Raw genomic sequence first — 6,134 nt, 5'->3', positions numbered from 1 at the left:
ACACCTTTTCCAAGAGTACTTCAGAAAGCGTCAAATGTATTTCAGAAACTGTAAAATGTACTTCAGAATAGTCAATTGTACTTCAGGAAACGTAAAATGTACTTCAGAATGGTCAATTGTACTTCAGAAACCGTAAAATGTATTTCAGAACAGTGAANAAACATATTTAAAAATACTATTTTATATACCATTTAAATAATTACAATATGTATGTAGTAACTTTCGTCTTCTGAAGTAAATTTTACGGTTTCTGAAGTACAATTTACGGTTCCTGAAGTACAATTGACTATTCTGAAGTACATTTTACGGTTTCTGAAGTACAATTGACTATTCTGAAAGACTTTTTACAGTTTCTGAAGTACAATTGACTATTCTGAAGAAAACTTTACAGTTTCTGAAATACTTTTTACGGTTTCTGAAGTACAATTGACTATCCTGAATTACATTTTACTTTTTCTGAAGTACAATTTACTATTCTGAAGTATTTGATGCTTTCTGAAGTACTCTTGGAAAAGGTGTGGAGCAACTTAGAGCACGATTTTCTGCACCATCTTTTATGATGGAGTAACTTAGAGCAAGCAAACACACACACACACTTTACAATTGATGAATTGAACTGTCGAGCAATCAACTGTTTTGAGAATTTCTGCCTGAATAGTGTTTCATGAGATTTATGATCTGCGTTGCTGTAATCTGCTCTATTGTTTTTTTAACAGCTGCTCTGTTCTGATCTAACTTGAGCTGCTCTGCACTTTTTTCAGTTTCATTAAACACAACTTATATTTTGCGGTATTTCCATAAGGGTTAATTTCGATAATTATGCCGATGAAAAGTGGGAGTAGAGTGGAGTAGGCAACTCTAAAAAATCGAATATACACTGGCTCAAACGTGGTGTGCTGAGATTGTTCCAGTAGGCTTCGAATTTTTAAGCATTTATCGGGTGTTTATTTGCTGCACGTTTTAGTGCACTGTCATTGGCATTTAATAATTTTAACTGGACATTTGGAATCTTATTAAACAGGACATAAAACAAAGTAAGTGGAATAAATCATTTTACAAGAATTACGTAATTTTACCGGTGAATGCCGAGAACATTCTGTTAAGATATCAGTGGCCATCACGGTGATTTTTTTTTTTTGGAAATCGTATAATTTGGTAACTAGCCGAAGGCCCCAATGGGTTATGCGGTTGGGGACGATCTGAAAAAATACGGTTCACGTTTTTATATGTGTTTGATGTATTTGGTATGTAGTTTTTTTCATATATTAGGCATGTATATGCTGGTAAAAAAAAAGCATATAATACTAATTTTTTGTTAAGGTGTGTATACATGCCACAAAGCATGTTTTTATATGTGTTTTATGAACATGATTCGGTAATAAATTAATAATAATTGAATCCGGTTTTATGAAAACCTTGCTTCGAAGATCGGTATTTCACTGCGGATCGAAGGTGACGTAAGTTAAAAATACTTAAGAAATCTATCGATATAAAGTAAAACCCGCTTAAGTACCTCACGAAAAATGTCAGCTTTTTGGTACTTGTTGCCGTCCCTGAATTGGTGCGTCAAGCGCCAAACAACTCAAAATCCTCATGCTCTTACAATTTGTATGGGTCATACCTACGGGGACCATCCGTTCCGTTTTTTGCAGGACCGTACTGTTATTTAAAGGTCTGTCCAGCGAGGTTTTTCAAAACAGAAAACCCCCAAAATGTACTGATTTGTTCCAAGTGTCTCCCTTTGTCCCGCATTTTCTTCGATATTTAAAAATTAACNGGTCTGTCCAGCGAGGTTTTTCAAAACAGAAAACCCCCAAAATGTACTGAATTGTTCCAAGTGTCTCCCTTTGTCCCGCATTTTCTTCGATATTTAAAAATTAACTTTTCCTAATCGAAATAAAAGCTGGTTTTGAAGGTTCAACTAGTCAATGCGTTCTAAATATTGTACGGTTATGGACAATGGATGACGAGAAATTGAAGACCAGCATCAAATATATCGATAACACTGTTCTAAAACTTTTGTGGTAATCGCTTAAGAAACAAAAATATTTTAAGCCAATTTTCCTTTCAAACAAGCGTTTTCGTAATTTTTTCGAAAAACGTGTTTTTTGGTACATTTCGAACCTATTCGTCTATATCTCATAAAAAAATTATCCAATCAACAAAGCGACCTACAGTCCTCTTACAAAAATATATTACTTTGCCGATTTCGATGAAAATTATTAGTGTTACAAGCGACCAAAATCGAAAAATTGAAATTTCAATCATTTTCTTTTTACAGTAAATGAAAATCTGATGAGAAATGTAGATGTTACGGAACACAATCTGCACAAAAAATATATATTTTTGCACATAGTCTTACAATACCATTCGAACTGTTGGTCGTTTCATGAGATATTGAGGAATAACTGGAAAATTACTAACACTTCTTTGAAACCATGGGTATTTTTTTGTGTAAAGTAGTATGTAATATACCTTATTATAATATTGTAGATATTCATTACTAAAAGATTAATACCAATGAAGCAAATGTGATTTATGTTCAAAGTTTAAAATTGGATTAATAATTAAGAAATATACACTTCGTTATTTGAATAGCGCATCTTTTTAATACTTAGTAGGTACAGTTTTCCTTTTGTTTGTTCAATATTCATTAGCTTTTTATAAAAATATAGCATAATCTACGTCTACATCCCATTTTAAAAATTTTTTAAAATTAAAAAAAAATAAACATGGGGCGACAGTTTTTTTTGACGGTGCTGCGCATTTTCTTCCATATAAAAATTTTGTCAAGCATACTTTGTATAGTAGAAAATCAAAAAAATGGTGCGCTATTCAAATGACGAGAAATGTATACATATATGTAGTATATTTTTGTTATTTTTATACTACGGAATTATATGTAGGTAAATTTGATAAAAAATTGTCCTGCATTTTCAAAATATATTTATGGTCACCGTAGTCATACCACAATAACGCGGCGGGGTTGGCTTTTCATTACATCGGTTTTTGGCTATTTTCACAAAATTGTCACGAATTTCGTCATGAAACTTGGCGGGGGTGTTAAGAATCGTATATATTTACATTATTTATCACTCTTTTCACTTTATTAGTAATAGTATTTAACTAATTCGTTGGTAAATTCCTTGCATTTTCACTAGCAAAGTTTCATATGAAAAAGAGCACTTAACACTTATATTTTTATAAATATATGATCTTTGAAATGTTCACGTGTATTTTGTGTACATTAACCGCCCAAGGGTTGGATTCCAAAACGGAACCAATTTCAGCGAATGTATAAAAAGGTGTTCGCACGAGGCGATTTTGGGTTCAACTTTTGCTTTCAACTCACGCAGGTTTGCACGAAAAAAAAGTTGAATGGCTAAATGTTCGCTGGCGACCAACTTTGTTGAAAGCGATTAGTTGAAAGGCCGTTCAACCAAAAGTAGAATGCAAAGTTGAACAATGCAAACGCATTTTTATGGCGAATATATTGATATATTTTTATATTTTTAGCTATTCAATTTTTTTTTCGTGCAACCCTGCGTGAGTTGAACGCAAAAGTTGCCTGGAAAATCGCCTCGTGCGAAAGCCTCCTTATAGGGCTCGATATGAAACTTGGTGAGGATGTTGGGGGAGGCTTTCTCTACATTAGGGATGCCCAAATCAGCACATGTGTGTCGCGGACGACTGCGCGTGCAAAGCTTTGCACAGCGGTGCTAGGCAAGCGCGGAAGCAAAAAGTTATCGGAAGGGGAAAACGAAGTCAGCAGAATAGTGAGATTGTATGTGTGACCAGTGTTGCCAAGTCTTCGGCATGAGAAAACGTCCCTCTTGGTCTGAAAAAACGTCATTTTCTACCCAAAAACGTCTTTTTCAAATGAATGTATGTACAAAAAATTCGTCTTGCTAAACTTTTATTGCATACAAAGGTACATAGATATGTACGTAAGGTATATTAAAATGTCATTTCGACAGAGCACATTTAAAATTCATTGTAAACTGGTTTGAGATCGTTAATATAAAAATCATTTTATACATATACTTGTGACCAGCTGATTAAGTCAACAACATTTCGATCGATTTTGGCTGTTTCTCTTTTGTTTATTATTTTTCCATAAAAGCCAAGCTCATTATATAAAAAACAAAATTTAAATCCTCATTTCAAACTTTGTGCAAAAGTTATAAAAAATCTGTAAAGTTTCAGCTAGATTTTCAACTTTTTATTCATATTTTTTAGATTTTTTTTGAGTATGCAGTTTGATAGCGCATTAAATTTCAGGGCAATAATGTGCAAGTTTGAATGGGCTAAATAATCGCGTAGATTTTTAATAATTATTTTTTTTTTGTAGGCATTTGGTTAGGGGGTCGGTTGTCGAAAATGCTAAATTACGTTCTGCTAAGAAGGAGCATAGCAATATTTAAGCCTTTTTTGCGTTCGTTACATTTTCAATGAAGTCTTAAAAAAGTCGCCTAGTGTTTCTGACCTTTTATTCCGCTACAGCTTTTTTGATGCTTTTGCGAGCGTGCGTGTTGCAATAGATCAGCTTTTCCTGATTTGGCTTTTAATGTGCCTATTGCAAATATTACAATAAGCCTCGTAACCTCAAGTGTTTACCCAACCAGCCTTTGAACACGGGATCCTTAGTCCAAGATAAAAAAAAGTGCGCGTACGCTTGGTTTGCATCATATTAAAGTCATCTGTGTCCAAAGAATAAATATCTTTTGAAGCAGCTGCTGCAAAACACAAAGCTTGTAAAGATTTTTTAAGAAAGTAATTCAAAATCAGTTCTACTTAAAAGACCCTTACCGTCAAAAAGAAAAATTACTGGGAAGTTAAAAAACGTAATTTTTACACAAAAAACGTCCAAACGTCAACGGGATACAAAAAGCGTCCAAATGACGTTAAAAACGTCAACCTGGCAACCTGTGTGTGACAGTGATGGAAAATGAGTGTGCATTGTGCCATTTTCGGCCCTTTCGGAAGCAGCCGGCACCTTCAGCACAATCGATTTATTTTCGGCACTATTTTTGCGTAACTCAATGCAACTAATAAATATTTCTTTTGGATCCGCAATTAAAAATATTTTTTTTTTTACATTTAATCGTATGTGCTTAAACTGATAAATGATAAAAACATAGAAACGCAAGTAGAAGAATCTCGATTCCACATTCTGNATTTAATCGTATGTGCTTAAACTGATAAATGATAAAAACATAGAAATGCAAGCAGAAGAATCTCGCTTCCACATTCTGCATATCCGCTTAACATTTTTGTTTAAACAAATTTGTCGAAATTTATTCTCTAAAGCAAATATTAAATATCATTTAATATATACTTAAGATTTAAATAATCATGATCGCTATAGTACATACAATTCGCGTAGAGTTTTGAGAATTTTTTTTCGTTGAAGGTGTTGCACTTTTTCTTCCATACTGAAATTTTTGTACATCCAATTTGTATAAAGAAAATGCAAAAAATATTAAAAATCAACATGAATTCTTAGCCGAACTTTCACTTTATAATACTAAAATTGAATGGACCATAATAGCTCAGTTAGTCAACGACGTAGCGTAAACGTAGGTTGACGTACGTAGCAGCATATCAAATTTACTGTTGATAGAGAGAGAAAAGCAACGACAACGTCACCGCCATGCGGTGGTGAGTTTTCGTTAACACGCGAATCCCATAAGATAGATCGTGTCTGTTTGCGCTTTAAAACTGCATACCGTCAGTTGGTGTCGAACATTCATGCCTCAGTAAACTAATCAAAATCTTTCAAATAGAGTTATCTGTTCTTCTTTAGTTTCCGACATATTCAGCTTTATCATGAGTTTCATTTTCTAGAACCGGGTCACTTTTTACTTTTCGTTTGCGTGTATTCACTACAGGTGGATGAAAAAACTGTTGGCGAAATTTGGTTCGGGCGAAACTCACGATTAGGCTGATTAGTAAAAAGTATCGTTAATTTATAAAAATTGTTATCACATTTTGGCGTATATCATTGAAACTGACTGCAAATTTTTTGACAAATATCGTATTCGACAAAATTTTATTAAACTCATAAATGGTTGACACTAAACTAAAAAAATAAAACAATTTAAGAATTTCATGAACTAGTACATAGCATTCTC

General features: G+C 33.4%; 1 protein-coding gene across 1 annotated transcript in view; it reads left to right on the top strand.

Annotated features, from left to right (window-relative positions):
* The first annotated feature begins 816 nt into the window (after positions 1-816).
* The window catches only part of LOC108362058 (60 kDa heat shock protein, mitochondrial), a 54,590-nt gene continuing 49,272 nt past the window's right edge, over positions 817-6,134 (top strand). The window contains exon 1 of the mRNA XM_017614892.1: positions 817-1,034. The gene's annotated coding sequence lies outside the window, so the exon portion shown is untranslated. The remainder of the gene's footprint in view (positions 1,035-6,134) is intronic.

The sequence above is a fragment of the Rhagoletis zephyria genome, unplaced genomic scaffold (assembly GCF_001687245.7).
Source record: "Rhagoletis zephyria isolate East Lansing unplaced genomic scaffold, Rhagoletis_zephyria_1.1 Rzeph_scaffold_00919, whole genome shotgun sequence".
Taxonomy (NCBI): domain Eukaryota; kingdom Metazoa; phylum Arthropoda; class Insecta; order Diptera; family Tephritidae; genus Rhagoletis; species Rhagoletis zephyria.
This window is presented reverse-complemented; position numbering and strand designations above follow the sequence as displayed.